This window comes from Neofelis nebulosa, chromosome 7 (genome assembly GCF_028018385.1).
Source record: "Neofelis nebulosa isolate mNeoNeb1 chromosome 7, mNeoNeb1.pri, whole genome shotgun sequence".
Classification (NCBI taxonomy): domain Eukaryota; kingdom Metazoa; phylum Chordata; class Mammalia; order Carnivora; family Felidae; genus Neofelis; species Neofelis nebulosa.
The window spans coordinates 58,079,073-58,097,835 of NC_080788.1; the positions used below are offsets into that span (position 1 = coordinate 58,079,073).

At 36.3% G+C, this 18,763-nt stretch overlaps 1 pseudogene; it reads left to right on the top strand.

Moving 5' to 3' along the window:
• Nucleotides 1-392: 392 nt before the first annotated feature.
• On the top strand, nucleotides 393-17,943 carry LOC131517918 (elongation factor 1-alpha 1-like; annotated as a pseudogene).
• Nucleotides 17,944-18,763: the final 820 nt, after the last annotated feature.

Below are 18,763 nucleotides of genomic sequence, written 5' to 3' on the forward strand. Positions count from 1 at the left end.
ATTTCCGTGCATTAACCTGGGAGAGCTATTACATTTGAACAGGTTCCATGCTGGCAAACTGCATTTTGGAATCACCAAGGGTCTCCTGATGCTTTATTATCAGCTGACTAAATTAGTCTCCTTGCCTATGGTTTTACACTTGGATGGGTAGATGCATTACCTCACACTCTTGAACTCTAGGAGTGTAATAGCCTCTGAGGAATAGCCCAGGGCTCATACTAGCAGTGAAATAGGCCTCAGGGTCCACTTATGCAGATTCTTGTACTGTGAGGATCTTCCCTGGATTTTGCTTGGTTCTTCAGATATGAAGGAATCTCAAGGAGGTGAATTAGTTTGAAATTCTTACTAGAAACCCAAGATCCCAACTCTAGCCTCTCTGTGCTTTGCTTCTAATGGTTTCCACCTGCAATTGTCTTCGGAGGAACAGCTTTGGGCTACTGGAGCAGATTTGCCTGCAGGTAGAGAATCAGAAGTCCCCAGTACTTTGTATGGCCAACACCTCCCTTCTAGAAGAAGCCAACAACCAATTATTGACTTATGTGAGAGTATGAAAGTCTAGCCTCCTGGAGACAGAACAAACCTGAGGTATAATTTGTACTTCAGAGCTCCCCATAGGATCGAACCGAGGCTTGAACCCTTATTTGGCTTTTTCCTCTTCCTTGTCCTGCTTCCCCTACTCTCTACATTCTTTTCTAAGAACACTTTTTAATACTTGTTCAGGAATCCTTGTCACAGGGCTTGCTTCTGAGGAATCTGACCCAATACACCGTATTGAGAAGTCAATACTTGCTTCTGCCTGAAGGAGAGATAGTATTGGATTTGGAAGTGAAGAGGGAGAAGTAACTCCATGTCAAGAGGGATTTGTTCTGTATCGGAATGAACAACATGAGGAAAGGACCAGGCTGGAGTCAGGGACTGGCATGATGATGTGTTGGAGTACAATGAAGGAGAATGTTATGGCTGGATTAAAATACTGTATAAGGAAAGGGAGGAGGCGTCCCTTCACTTCATCTTTACGCTCCCTGTAAGAGCGAGCTTCTTAAAAACAAAATTCCCCTACCCGGAAGTCATGATTTAATTTGTTTATTTTCCTCCCAGAAAACCTGAGAGATAAAATCATAAGTATGCATGTCAAGTTTAAAGATGTGCAGAATAAATCATTTTAGGAGATAGAGAGGAGAGAATTTCTTTCTGGCCCTTAATGCAATGTGGATTGCTCTCTACAGATGCACAGAGTGGACGGGTAAAAGGGATTCTAAAGGATCTGGGTAGAGTAAAGACTGGCTCTGGTACAGTAAGACATTCCTTCCCTGCTCCAGCCAGACCAGTTTGTTCTCTAAGATTCTTTGAGAGTTACTTTTTCTGCCTCTGAGACAGTGAATCTGTGCTTCTTTCTTTTGGATGTTCCTTGGTGCCTAGACTACTACTTTGCACATAGAATGAAAACATTTTTTCCCAAATGCTGTTGGACTTGGGCAAAGTAAAACTCTTTATATTTTCATCGTGTACATACCTGAGAGTGAATGGTTAAGAAAAAAAGTGAATAAAATAACAAATAAACACAGTTATTGTTTAATCCTTAGCACGACATGCAAAGACCTTCATAATATGGCCCCAAGCTGCATTTCAAGCCTTCTGCTATTCTCCTCCACATACATAATTGGTTAGTCCTTTTGCTGATGTCTTTGCCACATTTCCAACACACTATACTATTTCACACTCTCATGCTTTGTTCTGCTGCTCCTTGAAATGCCCTTGTACTTTTTCTCTGCTCGACAAACTTTGCTTATATTTCAACACCTAACTCAAATTTCACATTCTTTATAAACTTATCCTACATTTTCAGGAAGTTTATCATTTTTGCCTCTGTTTTGATCATATTTGGAATATACCTTTAATACAGTGTTTAGACTGTTACCTTTAAATGCAAACAACAAGACCATGGGATTGTGGAGAGATGTGTTTTTCATCTTTGTTTCTTCTCCCCACTGTAGTGCTTGGCATACTCCTAGCTCTCCATAAATAATCTATGGATTTTGAAATGAATTGAATAAATTTGGATTAATAAGGAAAAACCAAATTCCAAAAACTCTTGGATGATAAACCGACTTGAATTGTAGCTTAAATATAGGGTGGAACATTTTGAATTATTTGAGTAAGGGAATGAAAAACTGTTAAATGTCTGGTGAGATAATAAAACCATCACTATTTATTTGCTCTTGCCTCCAGCCTCTCCTAACACCCAACCAGACTGTGCATTGGTTTCCAGTAGCATGAGCCAAGTGAGAGAATGCACATACTGGTCACTATAATTGCAATTAGTTTAAACATTTCTTATTTTATATATTCACCAACATATTTGAGAAGAGAAGTGGTTTCCAAAGAGCCTAATGGTCAAGAACAAGGAACTTAAAACGGAGATATTTAGATTAAAATACTGACATTACCAATTACAGCCATATAACTTTGGCAAGTTATTTTTCATTAGTGAAATAACGCACTGTTTCATAAGCTGTTGTAAAGAATAGTGTTCTGACTCAAAAATTGGGTATTATAAATAGTAATATTATTGAGATTTTCTCTGACTCCCTTTCATTATGGAGTTTCTGCCAGGATGCCCCATTCAAAATGTGCCAGCATTAAGTTTTTCCATAGGTGGTTAAGAGGAGAATGGAAATTCCAGGTTGAGGGACCCACCATGTGGAGGCATAAGAGCATGTGACATGTTTAGGCAATGAGTATCATGGCTTCTCTCTGATCCCGTCCTCACCCATCTTCTCGCAGACTGAAGCACTGGCTAACCTCGGTTAGTACTCCTCAATCTCAATGTCTCTTTCAGATATTATGGGCTTTCTGGGCCTTGTTTAGCTATAAGGACAGTCTCAAGACACTGATTAGTTTTCAACTCCCCTTCTACTTTCTGCTGCATAGACCCGGCCATAGGTCCTCAGGCTCCCTGAGGCAGCAACATCCCTGCTGAATCTCTTTGTGACTTAGGTAATATCTAGGCACTTGTGACCACCATGGGATCATATGTATTTCTTTTAAAGACTATACTCTCAGTACAGAGTCTCAATTCTTCTATTTTGAATGTTGAGTATCTACAGAAATACTGCAATACATAGAATACTACAAAACATAGAATACATAATAGTACAAAACATAGCCAGGAATTTTCAAATGTGAGAGAACCTCTTGATTCAAACCACACTCTGGTAAAGTGAGTGATAGGGGCCCCAGATTTTCCCTGGAGGTTTATCTGTTTCTCAGACTCTTTTGCATTAGGAAAGAAGGTTTAGCATTTCTTAAACTTTTACGTTCCTCTCTCCTTTTCATATATTTTCCATTAATATAAGGCTAAAGCTCTTGGTTGATGAGAAAACAGTCTTTCTCTCATTCCTGAGGCTCTCCTTTGTTTTATGCAAAATTTGTTTTATAAAAGCACAGCAACATGGTAGGGTGGTTTCACCTACTTCTGATCATAGAATTCACTTGTGATCATGGAGGTCCATGTCATTAATTGTTTCAACTCTTCTTCAGCATGACCATCCTACACCACAGGGCTCGCACTTATCATTCCTAAAGAGGCCAACTTTACCTCCTACACTCCCCATCTTGGATCTCCAACTTCTCCTTGAGCAACATTGACAGTAACCCATCCTCCTCAGTTAATCACCCCTCTGGACACTCATTTCCTAATTTATCCTCCCTCTCTCTCTCTCTCTCTCTCTCCCTCTCTCTCTCTCTCTCTCTCTCTCACACACACACACACACACACACACACCTGCACCTTCATACAAACACAAATATCAACCACAAGGACTGACCCCCTGTATAGAATATGTTTCCCATTCTATCATAAGCATAGGGCAAGACTCACAATACTTTTTTATACATACAAAAAAATCTCTATACCGCTTGAAGTAATAATAAATGCATATTCAAGATCCATAGGGGTTATGGGGGTACATATGGAATAGTTGTATTATAACACATATGCAGCATTTCACTAAAAATTTAATCATTAGATATTTCTTTTTTGTTTGTTTATTTTTGAGAGAGAGAAAGAGAGCATGGGTGGGGGAGGGGCAGAGAGACAGAGGGAGACACAGAATCCAAAGCAGGCTCCAGGCTCTGACCTGTCAGTGCAGAGCCCAATGTGGGGCTTGAACTCATGAACTGTGAGATTCAGGGAATAACAAGAGATTCAGGGAGTTTATGTCAACAAATACCTGAGGTGACATTTTTTTTGTTGTTGTTTTTGTTGTTGTTTTTTTCCTTTCCTCTCAAATTCTCCAACTTCCTCCAAATTTCCCCAATTGATTTGGTTGTTTCCACCTAGAAGTACTTCATAACATTCAATGGAAATATTCCTAGAACTGAATTTACCTTCTTCACTCAGTCAGATCTATTTATAACACTTCCATTTTCCTCAGTCATTCAGGCTTGAAAGCTGACAATAATCTTTGGCTCACATCTATTCTTGATCATATCTGATCTATCACTGGTTAGTTATTCTTCCTAAATTTCTTTCAATATGAAATCCTTTCCATATTCCTAGTTCTGGGCTGTTCAAAATCCTCAACACCTTCTGCCTGAGAATTATAAACTCTATTAATGAGCCTACCATCCTCCATTGCTAATTCTTGCTACCCATCATTGACAAATAAAGCTTCCTGAAAGATCAGTTTCTTGGATGCCATTTCTCTGTTCAAAAATCTCCAGTGGTTCCCCAGTGCCTACTTGTTGAACAAGTAAGAATAACTAGTATCATTAAATTATTCTCCTATGACTCTGATTCAAACAAGCAAGAAATGGGAGTGCACATAGTTTGGGTTTATCACAGGCACCTTGCGGTATCGATATGTTGCTAACATATTTAACTGTCTTCTAGAAGTAATTGGCCAAACAAGAAGAAAAAGAAAAAAGAGTATGGGAGGGAGAGGAAAAGGCAGAGAATATAGAAGAAAAGAAAGAGAAAGAAGGAAGGTGGAAGAAGAAAGAAGGGATAGAAACAGAATAGATGAAAAGAAACTCACCTAAGAATAATACATAATTGCTTCTTTCCAGATTGCTTCTTCCTTTCAACATCTGGATTTCTCTTTTCATGTAAGGCTATTTTCTAATTAAAAAAAAAAGTTTGTTCTAAGTCCAGAAAAAAAGTAAAACTCATGAAACTAAAAAAAAACAAAAAACAAAAAAACAAACACATGATTTGCTTTGATTTTTATGCTTTCTTAGAAGATATTAAACCAAGATAGCTCTCTCTTCCACTTTTCCAATTTAGAAAAGGGAAACAGGAAAATATCTTTGTGACTTTCTCTCATAAAAGTCAGAACATCCTGTATATTTGAACCTTACATTGCTCAGATGTGGTACTTAAAATTTTTCTTCTTTTAAGATTTTTTTTCTGCCACCTTTGCTTATGTGTTGATCAGTATGCCAAAGAGAATATTGAGACTGAGAAACAGTAGTCTATGTTTAAGGTGCTTTACTGGCACAAGATATAGAAAATAAACATCTTTAAAACTGTCAAGCAAGTTTCTCAATTAATGTATGCTTTTAAGAGTGAATACTGAGACAAAACTGAGAAAATGAAATTAAGGATCAAAGTATCCTTCATCCAAAAATAATTCTGTTTTAAAGAGGAAGAAATAACAAGTAATAGCTGCTTCTAATTTTAATATTGAGCTTGGTTCTTTAAATCACCCTGTAGAAAATCCATTGGGAAGTAGACCCTAATGTGAAGGAGTTGAGTTAAGGTCTTTTAATTAAATTTAAAGATTTTTCTACCCATGGGAAAGGGCATAATTAGCTGTTTTCTAATGCATTTGACCTGAAGATGCTTGAATCAGCAGATAATTGAATGTATTAAAAGAAGTCGCAAATTCTAATTATGAGACTTAGTTGTTGAAGTAGGAGGGAAAAAAAAAGTGATTCATTATTTATTCAAGAGAGTTTATACAAATGTAGAAGGGGTAGAGAAACAGGCAATTACTAACTGTCTCAGGCCGAAGACTGTGTATCTTCACAGGGTGACTCTTAGGAGGAGAACTGAGAATCAGGCAGTTCAGGACTTGAGTCTATTTTGTTATTTCCACACAAGATCTCAATCTGAATGCCAAATAAATCACCACTTATAGAGTGAAGTGCTCACAGTAGTAGAATGTACCAGCTGGACTGATGCCTGCATCACAGATTAACTCTGATATATTGGGCTTTGGTATGTTGCTGTGATGTTTCTGAGGGCACATGCATCCAAATCTATAGGCTAACAAGCTGTGCTCAGATGGAGTCCTACTGAATAAGTACTTGGGTTGTATGGTGCTTACAAAATTCGAGTAAGGCATGGTCTCCTTTTAAAGGAAAACAAGTTTTATAAACTCCAAGTGGGAAATTATTTAATTATTATATTACCTAAGTATTGATTCATGTTACAGCTATGAATTTAAATATATATTTTTACACTTACTAATTTGGGTACAATTTAAACAACAGTCTACAAAATAAATACAAGCAATGAACCAATAACAGTCAAATTAACAGAAATTAATGTGATGGATAATACTGTTTTGCTAAAAATGAATCTCCGCTCAAGACACAGGTATGGCATTGACTGCAAGGACACAGATCCTATTGAGTTTGTTATGCCTAAACTGTTGTGTGTCTTGTGGTGATTCAATTCTCCATCACTCTTCTTTATTTGAACTAATGCGAAACTGATCTTCTTCATTCATGCCATGAAGGTATTTGGTTTTCATTGGCATCAATAAATCATTTAAGTCAACCATTTATCTCTCTTATTAGGTCATGTATAAATACTGGAGTAATACCAATCTGAATAAAACTAAAACAAACATAAATTCAGATGCTAAATATCCTGTGTAGTATGTTGCATTATTTTACTCTCTTAGCAGATCGAGAAAGTATCATTTCATTCCTCATGCATTCATGCGTTCATTTATTCAACAAATAGTGCTTGCTATGTATTAGCTACTACAAATGGTGATGAGTCTGCTGCTGACAAGGATGGCAACGGTGATGATGTTGATTGGTATTGCACAATCCTTGATCAAGAAAATAAAAAACCTTAAAATTAGATGTTCAGCGATAAACCATGTATTCAAAGCCCTATAATTTCAGGCTAGGTTAAAGTCATTAGAGAAGTGCATGAATATGGTTAAGAAGTTTGAAAATAGCAAAACACATCTCACTGGAATGAGAAATATGGCTCAAAATTAAAAATAATTATAACAGCAATAACATTGATGATGATGATGCTTTACACATACTATTGTCTATCGGGTGCCAGTTACTAGTTCGTCTTTACCTTCTTTAATCTTCACAGCAACCTAATGAGATAGTTATTATTTTCATCATTTTATAGATAGGGTAATTGACACCCAAAAGCACACAGTGAATAGTGATAAAAGTAGGATTTTAACACAGGCAAAATAATTCTAAAATGTGTTTATATTTCTGCATAAAACTGTACATGAATTGGACATTTTCCATTATTAACAAATATGAATTGAGCACATACAATATATTGGATAGCCTGGGATGCCAAGTTAAGTAGTTCACACAATAATGGTGTTTAATAAATTACACACACACACACACACACACATCATAATAGTATGATGGTTAATTATATGTGTCACATTGACTAGGTCGTGGGGTGCCCAGATATTTGGTCAAACTATATTCTGAATGTTTCTGTGAGTCGAAGAACAGACTAAAAACTTGAAAGGCTTCCAATTTACCCATAAGAATATTTGCTGAGTTCGACTGCTGAGGGGGAGTCTGGTTAGCTGTGCCAAGTTTTCTAGAGGAGTGAGTGAGATATTCTGCTATTGCATGGTGCTTGGCTTTCTTGAGAAATCCCACTGGTCCGTCCCTAAAAACTTTCACCGTATTTGAAGGCTCATTATGCACAAAGCCAAAGAACTTGGATGAGAATCTCTGAAAGGCAGACCTACATTCCTGAAAGTCTTCAGGACTGACGGACATATTGGAAAGACTCCTAATACATATCCCATGAGGCACATGCCTAAAGAAGAAGATGAACAAGAATTAGACTGAGTCTTTCTAACCCTGCATCCAAGTTTTGACCCAGCTCAGTTTCTTGTTGAGCTGAGATGATCTACCCTCATCCTACCTGTGGAACACAGGAAGGGAGAAACTATCACTGGTGCAATATTACATCCCCAGCTTCTCTAGGCTCTTTATAGTACATAATGTCCAGCACACAATTTTTTAAATTACAAATGAGAAGACACTAGGAGATATCACAGAAACAGAAGAGAAATAACATCAAACCATCATAAATAGCAACCAACATATGCTCTAGATATTGCAATTAGCACAAAACAACTTGAAAATAGCTATGATTCATATGTTCAAAAAAGTAGGACAAAGTGCACCTAATAAATGAAAGGGTCAAGAGTCTCAACAAAAATTGGCACCCATAAAACTAATTGAGAGGATATAATGGAACTTAAAAATTTTTAAATACATATACCTGAATATAACTATATTAGAGGAGTTTAACAGCAGATAGCAGCCAGCAGGATTAGTAAAATGGAAAACATTGGGCAAATAAAATAGACACATGGGAACATGGCAAAGGCACTTAAAGTTGGAATCCCAGAAGGAAAAAAAAAAGCGAAAGAATGAGGCAGAAACAATATTTGAAGAGACAGTCAGTGGCTATTTTCTAAACCTGATAAAAGGCATCAACCCAAGGAATTCCGGTGAGGAAAGACACAATTCAAAGGAGGAAAAACACAAAGGAAATCTCATCGAGGCATATCATAGTAACAATGCAGAATATCAAGGACGAAAAGGAAGTCCTAAGAAGTGACAGGAATTAAAACAAAAATTACTTTAAAAATAGTAACTATAAAAATGGCAACTAAATTCTCAACAGCACTGACGCACACCAGAAACAATAGAATAACATTTCTAAGTGCTAAAAAAAAAAAAAAAGAGCTGCCAACTTAAAATTCTATATGCAATAAAAATTTGTTTCAAAAAATAAAGGTAAGGGGCGCCTGGGTGGCGCAGTCGGTTAAGCGTCCGACTTCAGCCAGGTCACGATCTCGCGGTCCGTGAGTTCGAGCCCCGCGTCATGCTCTGGGCTGATGGCTCGGAGCCTGGAGCCTGTTTCCGATTCTGTGTCTCCCTCTCTCTCTGCCCCTCCCCCGTTCATGCTCTGTCTCTCTCTGTCCCAAAAATAAATAAAAAACGTTGAAAAAAAAATTAAAAAAAAAATAAAATAAAATAAAATAAAGGTAAAAGAAAGCCATTTTCAGATGAAAATCCAAGAGATATATATATATCCCTAATAACTTATTATATATATATAAGATATATATATACAAGATATATATATACAAGATATATATATATATCCCTAATAACTATAGATAGATAGATAGATAGATATAGATATAGATATATATAGATAGATATAGATATAGATATAGATATAGATATAGATATAGATATATAGATAGATAGATATTTTTTTTTGCTAGAAGAAAGAAAAAAGAAACTAAAAGAAAATCTAAAGAGAGTTCTTCAAATAGAAAATCATCCCAGTTAAAATCTTGACAAGGTAAAAAACAAAGAAAAATATTATCAGGTCATTCTAAAGGAATGTTAACTATATAAAATTACAATGTCTTTTTCAGTTAAAACACAAGTAAAACTAAAATGCTAAATAAAAATTACTTAAAAGGCAAGAGGGAATAAATTGAGCTTAAAGGTCTTAAGGTTCAAGCAGTATCAGGATTGGGATAAAAGTAATAATTTGTTTTAGACTTTAATAAATCAAGAATGAATTATTATGTCTTGAATATGTACCAATATGATATAAAACTAGTTTGTGAATAGCAGTTAAAATGCTGATACCAATTATTTCATAATTTTAATATGACTGACAAAATATGAATGGTGATAGGTATAACAGGGCCCAGTCAGATGTCTGTTGGGCCTTAGATTATCAATTATATATTCAATTGTAGCTGAAAAGAATAAAATTTAAAGAGTTAAGGAAATTGCAATATATATCATTGGAAATTATCTCTAAACCATAAGTTGTAATGAGATATTATGATGTTTTTAGCAATCTGGGAACAAAAGCACATCTCCTTTCAACATAAAGTCAACTTTCAATACTCAACTTGCATATGCACATTGAAGGACTCATAAAGAAAGCAGAGTACTTCTGGTAGCCAGGATCCCAAATACATAATGAAAATAATAAATATAAAATTTCATGAAAGGCAGTATGCCACGATACAATTATCAGGGAAATCTGCAAGAAACAGGTGGAATCTAAAGTAGGCCCTCGAATATGAAAAATACATTTCATTTCTTGACAAACATGTGCTATGGAGAAGAGAACAAATGCATCTCCTAAATCTTTGGCTAGAAATGGAAAATGACATCTAATACTAGTAATAAAGATCTAAATTTGAATATTTAACTACCTTGCTCACAGCAATATTAGTTTTTGAGAATGGAGAACTGGAAAGGATGAATGACGTGACTGAAGCTAATCTTGTTTGAAAAAGACACCTTCGTAAAGTTTCCTCTCACTTTATATTTTGCCACAAGTAGGGGATACAAGTTGGGCAATCTACATGGATCCTTTCTCCTGAGAAGCAAGAACGCTGAGAGAATTGAATACCAATTTGCCCAGTTAAATGATTAAAAGAGTGAAAAAAGAAACCATGAAGAAGTCCTCAGGTATCAGAGCTGTCTTCATAAAATGGCTTTTTATTCTAATAAAATTTTGAGGGTTAATTATTGTACCTGACCTCCAAGATAAAACTAGAATTATTTTAAACAGTGATTATTAATGTTGATGATGAGTAAGAAGGCATACAGTTGTACTTAGGTGTCTTTATTTCATCTAGTCTTGTCCTTAAAACACCATCGCTATTCATTATAGATTGGTTCATGGTTCTAATATGTTGCTTTAACATGCAATTTTTTGTTGTGCAGTATAACCTTGGATTGCGAGTAACTTGTTCTGCAAGTGTTCCACAAGGCGAACAAACATTTCTAATAAATTTTAACTTGATAAATGAGCAATGTCTTGCAATACAAGTAGTACATGACACTGAATGTCACATGATCACAACTGAGCCAATGGTTCTTGAAATTTGCTTTGGTATACAAGTGTTTTGGATTACAAGCATGTTTCCATAAGGAATTAGGCTCACAAACCATGGTTTACTGTATTTATAAAAATGGTAAATTAGAGGAAGCACGTGTTCTTACACCAGTCTCAGTTAACCATGGCTGTAACCATAGTCATTCATTTGAACCATGAATTTATTGTAGAAGTATCACTGTGCAATTGTTGATGATTTATCTAGATTGCATAAATAGTTTGTGGAGAGAAAAATGATTATATCTGTTTGCTTGGAAAACCCCAAACTATGAGGAAATATCCATTGTCCTTAATAATACAATGCCAATGCTATGGCTGGATGTACAGCATGATAATATAAGTAATAGGTGACTATCCAAGGCTGCCGTGCCTTATAGGACCGGGGAAATAAATCTAGAGGTAAGATGTATGTTGCTCAGTCATATCCTCTAGGGAACATATAACAACTCCAGCATAATTATGCAGCGAGACTTGGAGTGGCAGCTATGGAATAACTAGCACTTCCATTTTCAACATTTGGCTATCTTTAAACTCAACTTTCTCTTGCACCAAATGTCTGAGAGTCTCTACAAAAAATGTTTAGCATATTTTCAACACAGTAACTTTACAAATACTTGATAATTTTAACTAAATTATAAACTTCAGATATACTTTGTAATTCCATGAAAACAGTTTTGCTCCTGAAACAAATCCTCCGTGGCTCTGAATCCCTAATTATATCTGGTTTTGTTTTAGATCTCAACTACATTTTTAAAAAACACTTTCATCATGTTTGAAGTGAAATAATTAATGAAATTTACACAAACAGTATTCTCTGAGGCATTGGTAACCAATCACCAAGGACAGCATACGAAATGTTTCTTAGAAGTGGCATGACAGCACATCATTCTAAATTTGGTTACTCCCAGAGAGTCTAAAGGAACATTATCAAAAGATATGGCTCAATGATTATGTAGCCTCAAGTAACTGAATAATTAAGTTATGATTTAACCCAATAATATCATTGTCCTAATTTGCTATATATTGTGCAACTTTCCTTCCTACATGGAAGATATAAGGTGCATGAAACAAATCTGAAACAGTCTTCTCTAGAGCATACCATCCCAGACCACACACCCGGAAGTCCAATTCCACCCAAATTCAGTACTTATTCTAATAAAGTGAATCCTATATGCTGACATCCCTCATTAAAAATAGTCCTATAACTAAAGATCAATAAGCACATATGACAAATTACAAGATAGCCATATAGTAATGCAGAGGTCAAATTATTAGAGTAAGTTATGGATATTTTAATATCAATACTCTTAGTTTTTTTGCTAGCCCTTGCACATTATTAAATGATCATTTTATGGCCACCATGCTAACCCTAAATGTCCTGAAAATTCTTTAAGAATTGGCACTTAGAACTCAATCAGTGCTACCTGGAGTATCAGACAAACATAATGTTACCAGAGAAATGGGGTTCAAATATCAGGGGAAGCAACAGCAAAACTAAGTTTATATTGAACCAATGGGCAGCTTTAATAGGGCTTAGATGTTGCTCCTACCCAAGCCCAAGATTGTCGTCCCTAAAGTCTACCTGGGAGAGAGTTAAGGAGACCCCATTGCCAAAGCTACAGAAATGCACCCGAGAAGAGTTAGGCAGTTGCAAGAACCAAGTCAATCAATTCTTCCCACTTCCAACTGATCCTATCCTCACCCCTTAGCCAGATGCCCTTCATAGTGCTCAATCTTTAGGTGAGGGTAGCAAGAAGTTATAACTGCATGACAGAAATAAAATTATTAATTATGAATTAAAATTCACAGCCTCACCTTCCTTCTTTCCTCCAATTAGGAAAAATCCTGGCATTGCCTATTTGGCATTTCCTTCTTCTCTGATTTTAATCACAGAGGTGAAGAAATATATTAAGAAGAATGTTAAGAATGTGAGTAATGGAGGGGAGCCTGGGTGGCTCACTCAGTTAAGCACCTAACTTCAGCTCAGGTCATGATCTCACAGTTTGTGGGTTCAAGGCCCACACTGGGCTCTGTGCTGACACCACATAGCCTAGAGCCTGCTTCAGATTCTGTGTCTCCCTCTCTCTCTGTCCCTCCCCCATTCACAGTCTAACTCTTTCTTTCTCAAAAATAAACATTAAAAAAAATTTTTTTAAGAATATAAGTAATGGAAAAAGAGGTTTTGGAGAGGTTGGGCATGTTTGAGAGGTAGAGAAGAAAATAAGGAATAGGGTATGGAAACAAGCAGCACTAGGGGTAAAGGATTGGATGTTCTTTCAAGTTCTGCAAGAAAGGAAGCAAGAAGTGACCACTGGAACTGTATGAAATTACTTTTGGTCACTTGACTGTGCTTTCTTGATTGTGACACCTCACCAGGACTGGAATTTTCAGGCATAGCCCAAAGCATTAGTGAAACAATGGGTGAGAAAGATAGGAGCAGGGCCTGAATATACCCCTGATCAACAATCACAGGATTGGGTGGAGCCTATGAGAACTACTGAGGAGGAATAGATTAGCTGGGGAATAGAACAAATATAATCAAAGACAAATCCAAGATTATGACCAGTATTCAGAAATTGTTCAGTTTTACATTTGGAGAGGGACAATAATTATACAAAAGTTTTCTACATTGTCCCCTTTTATACATCACTGAGATCATGGTATACCTTAAAATGAATACATAGCTTAACGTAGCTTTTTCTTTGTAAAGCTGTTATTGAGCCAATGGTGAATCATAATCTGTCAGCTCCATGAATATAAGAGAACTGTCTATTTTTATCATTATCATTATATTATTATTAGCTATCCAGCACAAACTATTATACACTACTGTGTACAAAGCTGTAACATAATAAGTGCTCAATAAGTATTTATTGACTAATCAGTAGTGTCTCAGAGTTGGAGAAAAAGATCAAATGGAAAAAACACAGCTTATTTTTCTCCTAGAAATTTTTACTTTTAATGTGTGCCACATGGGGTAAATCTGTTATAAAGGTTACTGCATTTAATTGTGCATTATAGGTATTATTATGTTAATTTCACAGGTAAGGAGACTGAGTCTCAGAGAGGTTAAAAAATTTAGTGAAAGTTCCAAATTAGGAAAGAGATGGAGCTGCTTTCGAACCCAGGTCTAAGGACTCAAGAGCACAAAGTCTTAGCATTATACTATGTTGTTTCAAAACAAGAATTCAGTAGACCAAATTGAATGAAAATTTGGAGGAAAGAAACAGAAGCAGAATCCAAGAACAGGGTCTGAGTGGAAGGGTTATAGATGGAGTCCTAGAGCAATGAGAAAACATGAGATCATATCAGGGGCTGTCCCTGCCCTGAGTTAAAGACCAAATGAAATGGGCCTGTGACTACTAAGAAAATCTGCATTGTCATCACCATTCTTTTATCCATGTAATACTCGATTCTCGATTCCTCACGAAGAATGCACAATACCCCTGCCCCAATTTTCAGATCTGTGTAACCCAGCAACTTGAACATACCACATAGTATAATTTAAGGCATTAATTTTCCAAATAGTGCTTTATTGATTCAATGACCAAAATAAGTTTCCAAAAGTGCTTAACACACTCCATGGGAATAATTTGTTATACTGGAATAAAGTAGACCTTTCTAAGTCAGCGTGACTTACAGACATACATACTTTGCATTTTTATTACATGAGCCAAAAATGTCACATTACAGTTCACAGATGCTATTTACATAAACAAAGGGAATTGATGTCAATCAACTCCTGCTAATGTACAATAAGCACAGAATAGCAAGAGGACAATGGCCTATATTCAGTAGCCCCCAAGCCAGTTGTAAAGAGGCACCAACTAAAGTGATAGGAAGTGATATCACTTCCTGTCTGCACACTGTTCTGTTGTGCAGTTTCATCCATTTCCTGGGACCTCTCCTTGTAAGCTATGAGCCTTCTTTCTCCTGGCTACAATGCATCCTACACTTGATAACAAATTGCAGCTGTCCACTAGTTTATTACATCTTCTCAAAGACCAAAGCAAATCCATACTTGTGTAAATGTGCCTTTTTCTTGGTAGAAGTTGAAATTGGTTACACATAGTTAATCGTAACATAGTGTCACCTCTACAGTCAGAAACTGTCATTAAGTATCTCCTTAGTCTGCTCCAAACTCAATAATCCCAATGAGTTCAGTGTTTCTCAATCAACCATCTAATCATTTTCATTTTTATTCTCATTTCCTCTGGACCCTATCCAAATTCTCTGTATCTCAAATAAATAATAGGAGTGAAATTAATCTCACCACAATAGCAGTTAAGACTAAAACCACATGAACTATATTGGGAGAACCACTTCATATTTTTAATGCTTGCTTTTTAGAGCTTGATTTGAAATAGTGAGCACATGTTATTAACTTCGTCACCTCATAATCTAAGGCCTTATCAAACTATGTTTATAGAATCTGACTTAATAACACCAGCTCATATTCAAGTTCTACTAACTGCCCCAAAACAGTGTTCCGGATTTTTTTTCCTGAGTGAATTATACTGAACATTATCAATTAAAATATTAGGCTTAATAATCTATCCAATTGCTAATGAAATTTTAATTTTAATTACTATCTATAGGATCCTAGTCTAAGTTGTACTGTCCACATTGAAGTATGTGTGTGTGTATAAGAAAAAATTTCTAAGACTAGCTAATCATAGAGTCATGAAATCTTAGAGGCAGAAGAACATTATGTTAGATTCTGTTCCTCCAGAGGCACCAGACTAGTTAAACCTTGATTTCCAGAAAAGTACAAGTAGATTCTGTGGTCTTATAGCATACATTCCATCTCATCTTCAAGAATGTGGATTCTAATGAGCTTGACATCGATACTATAATGAGGAAATAATAAAAAATACAGTCAAAGATTATTCCAAAGATGCATCAAAGATATTCATCATGGAATTGAAGACAGAGGAAATAATTATGAATTATAAATTATAATTATGTAATTATAAATTATAAATTCCCTAAATAAAATTGCCAAAACTAAGTGTATGATTAAATGCTTCTACTGGAGTCAGCCATTTTTAACTTAATTAACAAAAGGAAATAAATCCTCCATATATAATTTTAGTGTATTTTTTTCTGCCATGAGTTTGCTGCTAGAACACAGGTGCCATGAAAACTACTGCTAAATCTAAGCCAAATAGGGAAAGAAAAAACTCATATTAACATCAGCATCATTAGACATGTGATCCAGGCAAGTCCATGACTACTGGCCATCTGATCTACAAATGTGGGGAGACTGACAAAAAGAACATTGAAGAATTTGAGAAGGAGGCTGCTGACATGGGAGAGGGATCCTTCAAGCATGCCTGGGTCTTGGATAAACTGAAAGCTGAATGTGAGCAAGGGATCACCATTGATATCTCCATGTGGAAATTTGAGACAGGATTATGTTTCTATCATTGATGCCTCAGGATATAGGGACTTTATCAAAAACATGATTAGAGGCACATCTCAGGCTGTGCCTAAAATTTTCAGGCCCGATTGCTGCTGCTGGTATTGGTGAACTTGAAGCAAGTATATCCAAAAATGGGCAGGCCCGTAAGCATGCCCTTCTGGCTTACACACTAGCTATGAAACAACTAATTGTTGGTGTTAACAAAATGGATTCCACTGAGCCACCCTTCAGCCAGAGAGGTATGGAGGAAATCATTAAGGAAGTCAGTATGTACATTAAGAAAGCTGGTTGCAACCCGGACCCGGCAGTATTTGTGTCAATTTCTGGTTGGTATGGTGACAACATGCTGAAACCAAGTACAAACATGCCTTGGTTCAAGGGATGAAAAGTCATCAGTAAGATGGCATTGCCTGTAGGACAATAGTGCTTGAAGCTCTGCATTGCATTCTGTCACCAAGTCATCCAGCTGACAAGCCTTGGGTTTGTTCTAGGATGTCCACCAAATTGGTGGTGTTGATACTATCCCTGTGAGACTGTGTTTTCAAACATGGCATTGAGGTCATTTTTGTTACCATCAGTGTTACAACTGAAGAAAAGTCTGTTGAAATGTTCCATGAAGGTGGAGTGAAGCTCTTCTTCAGGACTGTGTGGACTTCGATGTCAAGAATGTGTCTGTCAAAGATGCTCATCATTGCAATTTGGATGGTGATAGCAAAAATGACCCACCAATGAACTAGCCGGTTTCACTGCTCAGGTGATTACCTTGAACCACCCACACCAAATCAGTGCTAGCAATGAACCTGTGCTGGAGTGTTGGTCACGCACCTCACATTGCTTGCAAAGTTTACTGAGCTGAAGAAGATTGATCACCATTCTGGTAAGAAGCTGGAAGATGGCCTCAGATTTTTGAAATCTGGTGATGCTGTCATGATTGATACACTTCTTAGAAAGCTTGTATGTTGAGAGCTTCTCTATCTCCTCTGGGTCATTTGGCTGATTTTTTTAAGTGTTTATGTAATTTTGAGAGACAGAGAGAGACAGAGCACAAGCCAGGGAGGGGGAGAGAGAGAGAAGGATATGTAGAATCCAAAGCAGGCTCCAGGCTTTGAGCTGTCAGCACAGAGCCTGACACGGGGCTCAAACCCATGAACCACGAGATCATAACCCACGCCGAAGTCAGACACTTAACCAACTGAGCTACCCAGGTGCTCCTAGCTAATTGTTATTTCCAACAGACCGTTGCTGTGGGTGTGTCATCAAATCAGTGGACAAGAAGGTTGTTGGGACAGGTAAGATACCCAAGTCTTCTGATAAAAACTCAGTAGGCTAAATGAATATTATCCCCAATACTTGCCACCCAGTTTTAATCAGTGGTGGAAGGTCTAGAACTGCTTGTCTCCATTGGCCAATTAAGTTTAATGGTAAAGTCTGGTTAATGATAATAATGCAATGTAAAACTTTCAGGGAGAAAAGAGGATGTTTTGTGGATCATTTGTTGTTGTTGTTGTTGTTGTTGTTGTTGTTGTTGTTGTTGTTTTCCTGTGGCAAATTTACATTACTAGTTTTTAAAATCAGTACTTTTTAATGGAAACAATTTGACCAAAAAATCTGTCACAGAATTTTAAGACCTATTAAAATAAAGCTGAATGAGAAAAAATTCTGGGTAAAAAGTAAAATACAAACTATAGATATAAGATCAGTCCCCCAAATCAAAAGAAAATGAAGATAAGTAGATACTGTATAAATATATACACATATAGAAATGTAGAAAAATGATTGAAGGTAATTGATAGCAGTAATTATCTCTTGATAGTTAAAGATGATTTTTGTTTCTTCTTTTTCCTAAATTTCCCTGTTTTCATGTGTGTGTGTGTGTGTGTGTGTGGTCTTTTTATTTTTTATTTTATTTGTTTGTTTTTTAATTTATTTTTTATTTGAGTATAGTTGACACACACTGTTACATAAATTTCAGGTGTATAATTTAGTGATTTGACAAGTTTATGTATTATGCTATGTTCAGCACAAGTGTGGCTACTGGCTGTCCTGTTACATCACTATTACAAAATTACTGACTTTATTATTTATGCTGTGCCTTTTATTCCCATGACATTCATTCCATAACTGGAAGCCTGTATCTTCCATGCCCCTTC